Below are 17,219 nucleotides of genomic sequence, written 5' to 3'. Positions count from 1 at the left end.
CGATCCTTGATCACGTCTGCAGCTGAGCCTCAATACCTGCTCAACTCTGCTGCTCCTCAATCTCTGCTCACCTCTGCAGCCCCATGATCCCTGCCTACTTCTGGGGCCCCACAAGCTCTGTTCACCTTTGCAACCCCTCAAACCCTGCTTACCTCTGCAGCCACACTCACGGTCCCTGCTCTCCTCTGCAGTGTCACAATCCCTTCTCACCTCTGCGGCCCCATGATCACTGCTCACCTCTGCAGCCCCTTGAACCCTGTCCACCTCTGTAGTCAGACGATCCCTGACCACCTGTGCAGTCCTTCGACTCCTGCTCACCTCTGCAGCCGAGCCTTGATTCCTCCTCACCTCTACAGCCCCTCGATCCCTGCTCACCTCTGCAGACCCTCGATCCTTGATCACATCTGCAGCTGAGCCTCGATCCCTGCTCAACTCTGCTACTCCTCGATCTCTGCTCACCTCTGCAGCTCCATGATCCCTGCTCAACTCTGCAGCTCCTTGATCTATGCTCACCTCTGCATCTCCTCGATCCCTGAACACCTCTGCAGCTGAGCCTCGAGCCCTACTCACCTCTCCTGCTCCTCAATCCCTGCGGCCATGGGCATCCGCAGAAATGTTTCCAGGGGGGGGCAACATTTTAACTTCATCGCCATCCTCCGACATGATTGGGCACAGGTATTAAATACATTAAAAAAAAATCTAATAAGACAAAGAGCTTAAATAAACAAAGAAACCCATAGGGGGAAGAGAAAAATCTTGTGAGGCAACTACAATAAAACAGAGGGAAAAACTAAAAATGACCGGAAAAAAACAAAAACATTTTAAATCAGGTTGATGCGGTTCTAGAGCATGGGAACTCACAAACTTTCTCTCAGGGGCCAAATTTAAAGTATGGTTTGTGGCCGAGGGCTGCACCGGTGGAGGCGGGGTCAGTGGGGGAGGGGGGGAGAGGCTAGAGCAACAAAAACAACTATGACCATGAGGTTGAACACAGGTCCCTGCAGCGGACACCTTCGTCCACGTAGCCACCAGACCCGGCATACACACATCTTTCTTTCTCTCTCTCTTCTCTCTCTCTCTCTCTCTCTCTCTCTCTCTCTCTCTCTGTCTCTCTGTCTCCCTCCCTCTCTCTCTCTGTCTCCCTCCCTCTCTCTTTGTCTCCCTCCCTCTCTCTTTGTCTCCCTTCCTCCCTCCCTCTCCCTGTCTCCCTCCCTCTCCCTGTCTCCCTCTGTCTCACTCACTCTGTCTATCTCTCTCTCCCTTGCTCTTTCTCTGTCTCCCTCCCTCTCTCTCCCTGTATCCCTCCCTCTCTCTCCCTCTGTCTCCCTCCCTCTCTCTCCCTCTGTCTCCCTCCCTCTCTCTCCCTCCCTCTGTCTCCCTCCCTCCCTTTGTCTGTATCTCCCTCTTTCTGTCTACCTCCCTCTGTCGCCCTCCTCCCTCTGTCTGTCTCCCTCTGTCTGTCGCCCTTTGTCTGTCGCCCTCTGTCTGTCTCCCTCCCTCTGTCTCCCTCTCTCTCTTCCTGTCTCCCTCTCTGTCTCACTGTCTCCCTCCCTCTCTCTCTATCTCTCTCTCTCCCTCCCTCCCTCTCCCTCTCTCTGTCTCCATTTGTCTCACTCACTCTGTCTGTCTATCTCGCTCTCTCTCCCTGTCTCCCTCCCTCTCTCTCCCTCCCTCTGTCTCTCTCCCTCTGTCTGTCTCTCTCCCTCTGTCTGTCTACCTCCCTCTGTCGCCCTCCTCCCTCTGTTTGTCGCCCTCTGTCTGCTGCCCTCTGTCTGTCTCCCTCTGTCTGTCGCCTTTTGTCTGTCTCCCTCCCTCCCTCTGTTTCCCTCCAGACGTCTCCCTCTCTCTCTCTGTCTCACTCCCTTTGTCTCCCTCCCTTTGTCTCCCTCCCTTTGTCTCCCTCCCTCTGTCTCCCTCCCTCTGTCTCCCTCCCTCTGTATGTTGCCCTCTGTATGTTGCCCTCTGTATGTCGCCCTCTGTCTGTCGCCCTCTGTCTGTCGCCCTCTGTCTGTCGCCCTCTGACTGTCTCCTTCTGTCTGTCTCCCTCTGTCTGTCTCCCTCTGTCTGTCTCCATCCCTCTGTCTCCCTCTGTCTGTCTCCCTCTGTCTGTCTCCCTCTGTCCTTCTCCATCCCTCTGTCTCCATCCCTCTGTCTCCCTCCCTCAGTCTACCTCCCTTTGTCACCCTCTCTCTGTCTCCCTCTGTCTTTCTCTCTCCCTCTGTCTTTCTCCCTCCCTCTATCTCCCTCTCTCTGTCTCCCTCTCTGTCTCCCTCTGTCACCCTCTGTTCCCTCCCTCTCTCTCTCCCTCCGTCTCCCTCTATGTCTTTCTGTCTGTCTTAGTCTCTGCCCCTACCTGTCTGTCCCTGCCTCTATCTGTCTGTCTCTATCTATCCCTGTTTCTCTCCCTCTGTCTCCCTCTCGGTCTCTCTGTCTGTCTCTGCGTGTCTTCCCCTGTCCCTGTCTCTGCCTCCATCTGTCTCTGTCTGTCTCTATCTGTCTGTGTCTCCCTCCCTCCCTCTCTCTCTCTCTGTCTCCCTCCCTCTCTGTCTCCCTCCCTCTCTGTCTCCATCTCTCTTGCTCTCTCTCTCTCTGTCTCCCTCTGTATCCCTCTGTCTCACTCATTCTGTCTGTCTGCCTCTCTCTGTCTCCCTCCCTCAGTCTCTGTCCCTCAGTCTCCCTCCCTCTGCCTCCCTCCCGCTGCCTCACTCCCTCTCTGTCTCCCTCTCTCTCGGTCTCCCTCTGCCTCCCTCCCTCTGTCTCTCTGTCTCTGTCTTCCTCTCTCTCTCTCTGTCTCACTCTCTCTGTCTCACTCTCTCTATCTCCGTCTTTCCATCTCTCTCTGTCTCCCTCCCTCTGTCTGTCTCTATCTGTCTCCCTGTCTGTCTCCCTCCCTCACCCCCCTACCTTTGTCTATCGCCCTCTGTCTTCCTCCTTCTGTCACCCACCCTCTCTCTCTCTCTCTCTTCCTCTGTCTCCCGCCTATCTGTCTTCCTCTCTCTCTGTCTCCCTCTGTCTGTCTCTGTCTCCCTCCCTTGGTCTCCTTCCCTCTGTCTCCCTTCCTCTGTCTCCCTTCCTCTGTCTCCCTTCGTCTGTCTCCCTTCCTCTGTCTCCCTCCCTCTGTCGCCCTCCCTCTGTCTCCCTCCCTCTGTCTCCCTCCCTCTGTCTCCCTCTCTCTCTGTCTCCCTCCCTCTGTCTCCCTCTCTCTGTCTCCCTCTCTCTCAGTCTCCCTCCCTCGGTCTCCCTCTCTCTCTGTCTCCCTCCCTCGGTCTCCCTCCTTCTGTCTCCCTCCCTCTGTCTCCCTCCCTCTCGGTCTCCCTCCCTCTCGGTCTCCCTCTCTCTCGGTCTCCCTCTCTCTTGGTCTCCCTCGCTCTCTCGGTCTCCCTCTCTCTTGGTCTCCCTCGCTCTCTCTGTCTCCCTCTCTCTGTCTCTCTCTCTCTCTGTCTCACTCTCTTTCCCTCTCTCTCTGTCTCCCTCCCTCTGTCTGTCTCCCACCCTGTATCTCCCTCTATCTGTCTCCCTCCCTCTGTCGCCCCTTCCCTCTGTCTTACTCCCTCTGTCTGTCACCCTCTGTCTGTCGCCGTCTCCTTCCCTCATTGTGTTTATCTATAATTATGTCACCCCCTCTCGCCTCTTTTCCTATCTTCTCTCGTCAATCATTTCTCCCTCTTTCCTTTCCCCCTCTCCGTTTGTCTCTACTCCCCACTACGTCTCTTATTTTTCTTTTTGGCTCTGTCTCTCTCTTTATCTCTCCTCTGCTCTTACGTCTCCCTTGGCCACAACATGGGGGAGAAATTAAATTTTTCACAACAACATTGTCAAAATCGAATGTTCATATTTTTTCCATTTTTAGTCATATTGTTATTTAAATGTAGTTATTTCAGTCCTTAGCGTTTTTTGCAGAGTTTTTTCACGGTCAGCTGTATACAGCACTCTCCCCATTGCACAAACGGATCGAATTTAATAATAAAGTTTAAATTTCAATCTGGTCTGTCATTTCACAGTTTTTAAACTGAGAATGTTTTTACAAACCCCGCTCCCCAAACGCCCCCACCCGCGCCCCGAAGCTTTTTATCTGATTGTTGTGGCCTGCTGTGAGAGACTAATGCTCCAGTCCCCTGCCTAAGACTTGCTAATTGTGCTGCTTACCTCCTGAGGCCTGGGATGGGCGGAGATGCTCCATGCTCTGCCTCCTCTGCCGGCCCATTGTCATTCTGCCCATGGCAATGAACCGGCCTCACTCTGTGACCTGCTGAGAGTCACACTCGGCGCTGTAGCAGCCTTTCAGGTAGGAAAATCGGCTAGAACCGGGCTTGAATCCAGGGGGGGGGCAAGCGCCCCCTCTTGCCCCCCCCCTGCGGATGCCCATGCCTGCGGCTCCATGACCTCTGCTCATTTCTGCTGCTCATAGATCCCTTCTCACCTTTGCAGCCCTTTGACCCTAGTACACCTCTGCATTCCCTTAGTCTCTGCCCACTTCTGCAGCCCCTCAACCTCATCTCACCTCAGCAGCCCTTCGGCCCCTGCTCACCTCTGCAGCTCCTCGACCTCTGCTCAACTCGACATCCCCTTGACCCCTGTTCACCTCTGCCGCCCCTAGACCTCTGCTCACCTCTGAAGCCCCTCGACCCCTGCTCACCTTTGAAGCCCTTCAACCCCTGATCACCTCTTCAGGTCCTCAACCTCTGCTCAACTCTACAGATCATCGATCCCTGCTCACCTCTGCAACCACTCGACCCCTGCTCACCTCTGCAACCACTCGACCCCTGCTCACCAATGCAGCCCCTCGATCCTTGCTCATCTCTGCAACTTATTGATCCCTGCTCACCTCTGAAGCCCCTCGACCCCTGCTCACCTCTGAAGCCCTTCAACCGCTGATCACCTCTTCAGGTCCTCGACCTCTGCAGATCATCGATCCCTGCTCACCTCTGCAACCACTCGACCCCTGCTCACCAATGCAGCCCCTCGATCCTTGCTCATCTCTGTAACTTATTGATCCCTGCACACCTCTGAAGCCCCTCGACCCCTGCTCACCTCTGAAGCCCTTCAACCCCTGATCACCTCTTCAGGTCCTCGACCTCTGCAGATCATCGATCCCTGCTCACCTCTGCAACCACTCGACCCCTGCTCACCAATGCAGCCCCTCAATCCTTGCTCATCTCTGCAACTTATTGATCCCTGCTCACCTCTGCATCCCTTGACCCCTGCTCACCTCCGCAAACCCTCGACCCCTGCTAACCTCTGCAGCTCCTCCATCCCTGCTCACCTGTGATACCAACGCTGCATCTAGCCCTTGGCTTCACTGCACCTTCCTGGGCCCCGGCTCCCCGTCCTATCCTTGGCTAGAGCTCTTGGCTTTAATACCCCTCTGGCTTTAACCAGCATTGGCTGTAAGCCTCTTGGTTTTAACCCCCTGCATTGCACCTGCCTGCCCCTGACCTTAACACCTGGCATTCCTGCAGCTCCAGGGCTCAAGGATCCCTTAAGTTAGTGATACTCAAAATACAGACTGGGTGCCGCATATGGCCCTCATCACCTTCACATAGGACCTATAGCTGAGAGACTGCTCTGGGCTGCCGTTTACTTGAGAGCAGTAACATTCAGAAAGATGTTAAATAAAAAGGCAGGCATTTATTAACAGGGTAACTGAAGTAAAAGAAAACAAGCGAATAAGGTATCCTGCACCCCCTAACGTTATGGACACATTCAGTTTTTTAGGCCATCTTGCAAGAAATGTGTAAAAATATTATAAATTCTTTTCAAAGTTAAAAAGTATATTATATTAACATGCAGACATATTTAGTGCAAAAACAACAGTTGATGGACAGAATGCAGAACAATGTCATACATTCACCCCAGTACAGAGATCTGGGCCTAAATCCATAATTTTTTTGCACTCCACACCACCCCAGTTCAGACATGGCCATATGCAAATCAGCCTTGACCCTGTGCCTCATGGGAACAGTTCAGCCCGAACTGCCAAGCCATGTCTTTACTAGACCGGAATTCAGCATCCTAGGACCGGTTTCTGGCTATCAGCTGTCTTCAGCCAGGATAGCTTGACTCCAGTGGTGTGGGGAGCATGGGACTCACGTCTGAGCATACCCATCCCACTCGGGGTGACAAATACAAAAACAACAGTTGATGGACAGAATGCAGAACAATGTCATACATTCACCCCAGTACAGAGATCTGGGCCTAAATCCATAGTTCTTTTGCACTCCACACCACCCCAGTTCAGACATGGCCATATGCAAATCAGCCTTGACCCTGTGCCTCATGGGAACAGTCCCCCGAACTGCCAAGCCATGTCTTTACTGGACCGGAATCAAGCATCCTAGGACCGGTTTCTGGCTATCAGCCGTCTTCAGCCAGGATAGCTTGACTCCAGTGATGTGACGAGCACGGGACTCACGTCTGAGCATATCCATCCCACTCGGGGTGACAAATGCAAAAACAACAGTTTATGGACAGAATGCAGAACAATGTCATACATTCAGCCCAGTACAGAGATCTGGGCCTCAATCCATGTTGTTTTTGCATTTGTCACCCCGAGTGAGGCGGGTATGCTCAGACGTGAGTCCCATGTTCTCCATGCCACTGGAATCAAGCTATCCAGGCTGATGAGGGCTGAAAGCCCGAAACCGGTCCTTGGATGCTTGTTTCCAGTCCAGGGAGGACATGGCTTGGCAGTTCGGGCTGGACTGTTCCCATGGGGCACAGGATCAAGACTGATTTGCATATGGCTGGGTTCAAACTGGAATTGCATGGTGAGCAAAAAAACGATGGATTTAGGCCCAGATCTCTGTACTGGGGTGAATGTATGACATTGTTCTGCATTCTGTCCATCACCTGTTGTTTTTTGCATTTGTCACCCTGAGTGAGACAGGTATGCTCAGACGCGAGTCCCGTGCTCTCCATGCCACTGGAATCAAGCTATCCAGGCTGATGAGGGCTGAAAGCCCAAAACCGGTCCTTGGATGCTTGTTTCCAGTCCAGGGAGGACCTGGCTTGGCAGTTCGGGCTGGACTGTTCCCATGGGGCACAGGGTCAAGACTGAATTGCATATGGCTGGGTTCAAACTGGAATGGCATGGTGAGCAAAAAAACGATGGATTTAGGCCCAGATCTCTGTACTGGGGTGAATGTATGACATTGTTCTGCATTCTGTCCATCACCTGTTGTTTTTTGCATTTGTCACCCTGAGAGAGACAGGTATGCTCAGATGCGGGTCCCGTGCTCTCCGTGCCACTGGAATCAAGCTATCCAGGCCGATGAGGGCTGAAAGCCCGAAACTCCGAAACCTGTCCTTGGATGCTTGTTTCCAGTCCAGGGAGGACCTGGCTTGGCAGTTCGGGCTGGACTGTTCCCATGGGGCATAGGGTCAAGACTGATTTGCATATGGCTGGGTTCAAACTGGAATGGCATGGTGAGCAAAAAAACGATGGATTTAGGCCCAGATCTCTGTACTGGGGTGAATGTATGACATTGTTCTGCATTCTGTCCATCACTTGATGTTTTTAGGTCTCGGCTTAGAGACGCGAGAAGCGCGTTCTCGGCAGAGAACTATAGCAATTGTTTTAGGCGACAAATGGAGATAAGAGCTGGGCACACGCCCAGCATTCTGAAAGGGAGAGGGAGTGACAAGAGCTGGCCATGTGCGGATTTGGTAGCGTGCACGCTCACGGCGCCAGCGTCTCCGCCGCGCGCCGATGACTGCTCTGTTCCTGGCCGGCTTCACGGAAGGCAGCATGCTTGTCTCTTGTTTGGCTTCGGCAGCCCCCGAGGATGTCTCCATGATGCCTGAGGTGTGGTCCCTCCCGCAGTGCCCGAACGCCATGAGCCTCGGTGTCCTCCAGCACCTCCCATGTTCCGCTCCCCCCTCCGGCGCCCCCATCCATGCCGCTGAGACCAGCCGGCGCAGCCGACATGGACAGCAGCACCATCAGCAAAGCCCAGCCCAGGGCCGGCTCGACCGGGCCCGCGGGAGAAACTAAACCCAAGAGTGGTGAGTAAAGACTTGGGCGTGTGTGTGTGGCTGGGTTGGGTGCTGGAGAATTCCTCTGGGCTGTTGGATTATTTGTTATGTACGCCGTTCGGCGTTAGCGGTTGTTGGACCCGGCCCGTTGGGCAGGTTCACCCCTAGACTTTTTGCTTTTTACTAGCCTGTTTATGGAACCTGGTGTTGGTGATTTTAGGCCTCTGCGCACTTTTTCAATGTGGTACAGTGTAAAGTGCTTGAGCTCTCTGTGAATGAGTGGTGAGTGACCTGCCCTCCCATAGGAATGAATGGGGAATATGTATGCCCATGGTAGTTCCTGATGTGTGGGGAGTGCAGGGGCGAGTTTGGTATGTATGAACTCGTGAGAATGAATGCTGAAAAATGATATATGCGGCATGACTGTGTCTAGTCTAGAAGTACTACTTTTGGAAGTTGGCATATTTGTGTAAGTTGGTGCTGGCGTGTGATTGGCTGGTGAGCCTGGCCCAGAGTGCCTGGGCCTGCTTGTGGATTGCCTGTCTGGTTTGAGGATGACAGGGGCTGGAGAGCCCAGGAGGTTGTCTGAAGTCAGCCCATGGATGAAAGGCAGCATCTGCTGCCAGGGAAGTGGGAGGAGATGGCACCTGATAGTGAAGTGAGGTAATATAGATTTTTGGTCAAGTTATGTTCCCTAGCGCGTACCCCACCGACTCCATGTACGAGTTAAAGTGCATGTAACTTCCCTCCTGTGCCAGCTATGAAGACGCAAATACATTTGCGTCCAACGTTAACATGTCCTCTTTCAGACCCACCATGAATGGGTTGAATGGTCCGTTCCTAAGTATACTATGCCAACGTCTTTTTGTACTATACTCCTACGTTTTCCAGCCCTGGCTGAAGTAGGCCCTGAATCTCTGCCACCAAGCCTTTTCCCTGGCTTCTGACTCTGAAAGCCTCCAGCCCAGGCTGCCCCCGTACCCGTGAACTCTGACTTACTTTTCAGCGCGGCCCTCCGTGCTCAGCTCAGCCTGCTGCCTGCCAAGATTGACTATAACCTTCGAGTTATCTGTTTCCCTCCCCGAAAATACATTCCTGCCTGCTAGCTTCAGTAAACATCCTTCCTCAGCTGCAGGGCTAAAGGGCCGACCTGTCTCTGTGCAAGTAATTCATAGCCTCCGTTGCCATGCTTCCATGGAAGGCCCCATGCCCCCACGCTTCTCATGCAGACACCCAGGCGCTTATACACGCACTCACAGTCAGTATAGAATAGCTTCTGCTCTAGAGACCTTTCTGCCCAGATAGCTTAGTTCCTAAACACCAGATATCAGATATGATAGAAGCACAAGTTGATCTGACATGCCAGACTTCTGTCTCTTTCCGTCAGTGTAAATGTCAAGTCCCCTGCACCCCTCCAAGCACACGTCATGCAGCTGCGCGCGCATCCAAGCTTCCGATTTCTGCTGACATTGCAACATTTTCCGTTAGTGCCACCCCTTTGTGACACCTATCAGTGACGTTTCTAGCACACACCTCTAGTTCACGCCTCTTGATTACGCACTTGTACCACGTGTATACTGTTATCTTGTCTTCTCTCAGCTGTTACGCCTTCTATACTGTTTTCAATGGTGTACAATAAGTATATAAGCTATGTACTGTTAATAAAATGTAGCGCGCTCTATCCCTTCTGACACCCCTGTGGTGGTCAGAACATGATATCTTGGCCATGACCATTCCTTTTTAAGGAATAAAACCCCTAAGAACTCTAACACCACGGACTCTGTCTTTTTTCATCCGATCTGAGTTATTATTGATTAAGTACTTACCTGCATAGAAATTAAGAGAGTAAATTATTTATTTACATCATTTTGGCGCCCGAACAGGGACCCCTCCCCCACCTCACGCGCCGGTTGGCGCATTGCAAGCTCTGTCCCCTGCCATCAGTTAGAAGGACCATACGCGTACCGGCAGGATTTCCTGCATCTCCCTCTGACCCACGGAGGTGACGAAGACTGCGATCAGTGCCCAGACGAGGCGGTGAGGAGTGCGGAGGATCCCGACCAGAGCCTAGCCGAAAGAAGCAAGGTCCGAGGTGTCAAGAGGCCCACCAGGTTTCCGAAGTTTTCTGAAGTTTTCCGAAGTTTTCCGAAGTTTCGAGTCGAGTCCAGTCGAGTTTTCCGAGGCCTTCTGTTTTCCGTGCTTCCCGGTGAGTACCATTGCTGGGACGTATCTAGACGGGTTTGGGTACACAAGTCCGGTCTGCACTGTTTTTAGGCAGTGTATCTGTACTGTTTTAGCAGTATATCTAGTATTCCGAATTTCTGAATTTCTGCACTGTTACAACGGTGTATCTGTACTGTTTAGCAGTACATCCGATATAGGGGGTAGTCATCTATGTCTCAAATGTCTTTTCATGTAATTAATGTCGTGGTATGAATGTGACTGTTTCTATGTGCATTATTGTGTTTTCTAGTATAACTAGTTAAATTCAGAATTAAGTATCAAGGATCGAGCATTTCAGTATCAAGCAGGCACAATGCCGTTTTTCAACAAGTTAAAGCAGATAGGAACTAGGAAAGGGATGTTAGAGGAAGAAATCCCTATCCCCCCTAGGGACACCCCAGGTAATTTCATGTATCATAAACATGGCATAGACGCCATATTGTATCTAGAATTATGGACCGATTATACAAAGCACCTAGAAGAAAGATACCGATGGCCAGTTAACGGAACATGGGATGCCGAGTGCATCATAAAGGTAGAAGAGGCATTACGGAAAAAGAAAGCCAGACAATCCCAGAAAGACGCCATAGAATTTTGGCGTAAGGAATCACATAAACGTGCTGAAAGAGCTCTTCTTAGAGAAGACAGACTTAAGGAATCAGAAAAAGCCCAAGAAAACGAATTAGTTATTGAAGGAATTCGAGTAAAATCAGAACAAATAGATCGCATCCGAAATAGCCAAGTGAACAGCATGTATCTTTTGGCCGAGGGTACACCTGACGCCATTTCAGAAATACCGAAAAATTTGCCGTCACCATTAGTTCCAACTAAAGTAATGCACAAGACTACTAAAGACATATTCCTAAATTCGTACTTAGAGGATGTAGCACCAGCTTACACCAATCTGCCTGTTCGTGCCCTGCCTACTGACAGGGACGGAGGTGGCACTCCACCCCCAGGTCATGTTCCGCCGGTACCACAACAGACCTCCCCTGTTCCGCCAGCCCCGCCTCTTCCCGTACTCAAAACAGACCTACCGAAACCACGTCTACCAGATCCTACTAAAAGACAAATTCAATTACAGACTCCACACAGGGAGGATGCCCAAGCTTCCGCTTCAGGAGGTGCGACCGCGGGTTTTCAGACCCCGCCCTTAACGCACAGATTATCCCTAGGGGACTTGCGGAGTCCCAGCTTGTACAAATCACCCCGTCTTAATGCACTCAAAGGACAACTTACAGTCTGCAGATATGATCCAGTACCCGGAAAAGAGGATAGAATGATGATGGCATCATTGCGGTTACGTGCCGCTACTGATTTTCTGTTAATGTTTTCCGGTATGAAAGAGCACCTAGACAGAATCTACCGGTTTATACAGACTGGAAAGGATCCCGAAAGTATTAAAGATGCCTTGGAGCATCAGAAAGTTGACACTCAAGCATATATATTACGTTTTTTTATAAATTGCCTAATAAGAGAACGAGACAGGCCTGAGACAGAGCAGGATGAAATAGAGGCACTCCACAAGTGGGGTCAAAATATATCGGAAGGAAAACATGACAGACAGAATTGCATAGCCAGTATGTACAAGAAAATAAGAAAAAGAGTAATAGAGATACACGAAAAAGAGAAAGACAAAGCTTCCTCCGAGGAGGAAGAAGAATCTGAGGAACCAGAAAGAGCTGTAGGTACTATAGCATACGTAGGTAAGGGAAATTACCTTAGGAAAGGCATCCGTCCAGAAAACAAGAGAGTTTTCTTCTCTGCCCTAACAAGCCCAAATTCTGCCGAACACCAGTTTCAGGAAACTGATAAAAGACTCCGAGACCGAATGGGGTACCACGTACTCAATTCTATGGATGAACAGGAACTAGCCCGATCAGCTGTATCATGGGCCGAGAATGCAGACATATACAATGATGACACAGTAGCGCAGACATTCCTGAACCTCTCTCCAGACGAGCAGAAATTAGCAGGTGTCTACATGATCCAGCACCTTCTCATTAAATACAGAAAACACTATTCTGATCCAGGTCCCTTACACGAAACACTAGAAGCACTACTTATGGATAGATGGAGAGGTTTAAGCACCAAATTAATTCAAATAATTCTAGAACAACGACACAGATATAATACCTTTGTAAGCTCTGAATACGTTCCCGCCCCACCTCCAGAAAGAAAGATGTACCACATGCAATGCGGGGGTAGTATTGAAAGTCAGAACCCCTTACGAGAAGTACACCCAGTTATGGGTGAGGATAAGGTCTTGAAACGCGTGTATGTACACACGCCTCTGACTAAATTAGAACTGTTAGAAATGAAGAAACTAGTCCCGTGTCATGATAAAGACCCTGCAGGTTTTCACAGAGAGCTTAAAGATATGTTACTGATGGGGGATTACATGTATGATGATATCATGAAAATGTTGAAAGTATTATTGCCCACGGGCATATTCGAGAAATTAAAGGAAAAGGAATGGGAGGTGGGAGACACAAAGATTGCATGGGCAGAAATAGAGGACGAAGAAAAGAAACGGATCCCAGGGTTAGGCCTTGGGGACAAAACTAAAGCATTACCAGGTTTGATAGTACAGGTTCTGCCCAGATTATTGACAACTAGAAAGGAAGATTGGGATGCCATCTCGTCCTGTAAACAGAAACATGATGAAGATACTAGCGATTTCTACTCAAGATTCGAAAAATGTTTTATTATTAATAGTGGCCTCAAGCCAAGTAGCGAGTCGTACCCGCATCTTTTTGTATCAAAGTTAGTCGAGAATTCCCTACCGTTAGTTAAAAATAGAGTGTACAAGGTCGAGAGTACATGGCAAGCAAACACGCCATCCCAGATGTTACAGATGTTACAATATCATCAGAACAGAATTAGAGAAGAACAAGATCAGGAACAGAAACGTATGAAAGACACAAAGATGAAAATGTTAGTAGCACAAACAGTTCCAGCCGACAGTCACAGAAAGGGTACGGCCCAGACAGGTCACACCGCAGCTCCCGTTAAAGGGACATGCAATTATTGCAAGCAGCCAGGTCACTACGTACATGAATGCCCAGTTCTGAAACATAACATAGCGACAGGTAAAACTAAAGAAAGACCGCATCCGCCTAGACAAGACCATAACCAGCACCAGTCTTCACAGAATACACAGAATACACAGCCTATGCATGCTTCTTCGACTCCAGCACAGACAGTAGCGATACCACAGCCACAGCCCATTGCCGCGTCCCAGCAAGTTTCACAGCAGATGTACCAGTATGCCCAGTCCGCATATCCCGAATATTCCCGATACACATGAAACAGCCTGGAGGCTTGCCTCTTATTGAGATTCCTGTAGATCAAGAAGGTCCTTATGTACACAGTCAAGTATTGGGAAAAGACAGAAAGTTTTTAATTGACACAGGGGCAAGTCGCACTACGATCAGCCATGATGAAGTCCCAGGGGCACCCCTCTCAGGCTCACAAAATGTTTCCCTTGGTTTTTCGGGACAGCCTATTGTAAATAAAGTATCCGAACCAGTCCCCCTGGCTGTGGGTCCATTATCACGTGTTACAGACTTGTTACTTACAAAATCATGTCCAGAAAATCTGTTAGGAATTAAAACATTGAAGGCTCTAGGAGCTATAATATGCTGTTCCCCGGAGGGAGTTAGACTCTTTCTGCGGGATTTCAAGGGTCATTATGTTCTGCGTGAATTTGATGTCAGGTTGAAAAATGTACCAGATTACTTGTGGGCAAAAGGCCCAACTGATGTAGGCTGTATGCACATTACACCATACCGCGTTACACTCAAGGCAGGTGTTGTATTACCCAGAATCAGACAATACAATTTACCACCCGATGCTGTAGTGGCTTTACTGAAAATCATTGAAGAGCTCATTGCCCAAGGAGTGGTCGTCGAGACCGACTCAAATATCTGTAATTCACCCATCATTCCGATCCTTAAACGTACTGATCCCAATGCACCGCCAGTATATCGGCTGGTGATTGATCTTCGAGAATTAAATAAATGCATTATTCCACAGTACCTTGTGGTCCCCAATATCTCATCTCTATTGACTGCCATTGATTCAGAAGCAACGTTCTTTACTGTAATTGATCTCAAGAACGCCTTCTTCAGCGTGCCTATTGATCCAGAGAGCCAATATCTCTTCGGATTCAGTTTAAATGGACGCAGCTTCAAATTTTCACGCGCACCTCAAGGATTCACAGAAAGCCCCAGCATCTATAGTCAAGCACTGAAAAGACAACTAGATTGTATTCAAATGCCAGTTAACACCGCTTTACTGCAATACGTCGATGATCTACTGATCACCGCACGAAGTGAGCCCGAATGTGAAAAAGCATCACTGACAGTTTTACATTTTCTGGCCGACAAGGGACACAAGGTGTCTCCTTCGAAGCTACAATTCTGTGTTCAGCAAGTTGTGTACTTGGGTCACTTGCTGTCCAAAGTGGGGAGACAGCTCACTCCCGATCGCATTCAGTTAATTGCAAATATGCCGCAACCCCAGACACAAAAGGAAGTGCGGGCCTTCATAGGCCTCACCTCGTACTGCAGACAATGGATTCCCCAGTATGCATTTCTAGCCAAGCCACTCATCCAGTTAACGACACAGGAGGCAGCGACTTCGACTGCCCTCCCTTGGACTCAGGAACACACACAAGCTTTTGAAGAGTTAAAGAAAGCATTATGCCAAGCACCAGTTTTAGCGACACCATGTTACAGTAAACCGTTTACACTTTTTGTTACAGAACGTGATGGTACAGCGTTGTCTGTCCTCACCCAAGATCAAGCAGGTTCACATAAGCCTTGTGCTTATTTTTCTAGTACATTGGATTCAGTAGCCCAGGCACTCCCTGCGTGCTTAAAATCAGTAGCAGCAACAGCGTTAGCAATAAGACAAAGTGATTCAATTGTTTTAGGTCACCAGTTGACAGTTCAAGTACCACACTCTGTAGAGGTTTTGTTAAACAGAACCCAGACTCAACACTTAACTATAGCACGACTGACAGGTTATGAATTAACACTATTCCAGCCACACATAGAAATCAGACGCTGTGGCATCCTGAACCCAGCAACACTGTTACCCACAAGTATGACAGATCCAGCCCCGCATGATTGTATAGAAATAATTAATGCAGTAACAAAGCCACGACGAGACTTGACAGATGTCCCACTGACAAATCCAGACCTGACACTTTATGTGGACGGTTCATGCATGAGAACAAGTACAGGAGAATTAGTGGCCGCATATGCCGTGACCACTGAAACTGAAGTTAAAGAAACACATCGTATTGACACACTGTCTGCTCAAGCAGCAGAGCTCATCGCTCTGACCCGAGCTTGTATTCTAGCCAAAAACAGAAATGTCAACATATATACTGATTCCCGTTATGCCTTCGGAGTTGTACACGACTTCGGAGTCCTCTGGCAAGAACGAGGTTTCCTGACCTCTCATGGGGCCAAGATTCAACATGGTCCCCTCATTCAAGCACTGTTAGAAGCAATACATTTGCCCTCGGGCATATCAGTCATGAAGTGTAAAGCACATACTAAAGTTACAGATTCCGTTTCCCAGGGTAACGACCTGGCAGACCAGACAGCAAAACATACAGCACTGACTCACACCCAGATTACTGATGTGACAAAGACAATAGTACCGACAAAGTGTATGGCAGTTAGAGATCCCGCCCTAGACGTAATTGACATTCAGGCACATGCTACTCCAGATGAAATAAAGAAATGGACTGAACTAGGAGGGATTCAGACAGATCAAGGTTGGATGACGAAGGGAAAATCTATATGGTTTCTCCCCGACTCAATGGTTCAAGTCATGATAAATACAGCACATAGCCCGGCACATCTAGGAGAGAAAGCGATGTTAGACAGTTTACAAAATCTCTGGTACAACAAACACTTACGAGCAGCAGCAAAACAGAAAGTGCGTACTTGCATGATCTGTTGTCAGTTCAATCCAGGAAAAAGCGTCCCTGTAGAGCAAGGTGGATTTCATCCTCCCGATCACCCTTTTGAAGTCCTCCAGATGGATTATATCCAGATGAACAGTTGTCGAGGATTCAAATATGTCCTTGTAATTATTTGTGCTCTGTCCCGTTGGACCGAAGCATACCCAGTTCCAGACTACACTGCTCCGACCACTGCCAGACAGTTGGTTCGTGAATTCTTCCCACGGTACGGTTTGCCCCGTGTCGTGTATTCAGATAACGGACAGCCATTCTCGTCCGAGTTGATGAAACAGGTTTCCCTTTTGCTAGGATATCAGTGGAGGTTCCACTGTGTCCGACATCCCGAAGCCGCAGGCCTTGTAGAAAGGCATAATCAGACACTAAAAATACGCCTTGCAAAGATCTGTCAGGAAAAAGGGGTCGACTGGATAGTCGCCCTGCCCGTGGCACTATTCTACATGAGAATGGTCGCCCATTCAAGATCAGGGCTATCCCCGTACGAAGTGGTCTTTGGCAGACCACCGAATATGTGGGGGACGCCCATTCCGAAGAAAATCACCGATGTTGATTGCAATATGTTGACAGATTACCTTGCCTCCTTGATGTCTGCACTCCAATCATGTCGTTCACAGGTTGCCGCAGCCTTCCCTGACAACACTGATGTAAAGCCGCACGAGGTCCGTCCTGGGGACCTGGTACTCGTCCGGAATTTCGACCGGAAAAGTCCGTTGGAGCCCCGCTGGAAAGCCCCGAAGATCGTCCTCCTTACCACCAGGACCGCCGTGAAGATAGAGGGGAGAAAGGGGTGGGTCCACACGAGTCACATCAAACTTTGCAATGAACTAAAAAACGGACTAAAACAGGACTCTGACTCGTCCACCCCCACCAAAGACTGTGTTGAGGGAAAAGACTTTACAGTATCCGAACGAGAAAAGACTCCCCAAGAACAATATCGTATGAAACTCCGATCTAGCAAGTCAGACAGTTTAATTGTTTAAGTCCTCCCCTAGGTGAATCGGTTAAATAGTTTCTGACATGT

The sequence above is a fragment of the Lissotriton vulgaris genome, chromosome 3_1 (genome assembly GCF_964263255.1).
Source record: "Lissotriton vulgaris chromosome 3_1, aLisVul1.2, whole genome shotgun sequence".
NCBI classification, from domain to species: Eukaryota; Metazoa; Chordata; class Amphibia; order Caudata; family Salamandridae; genus Lissotriton; species Lissotriton vulgaris.
This window is presented reverse-complemented; position numbering follows the sequence as displayed.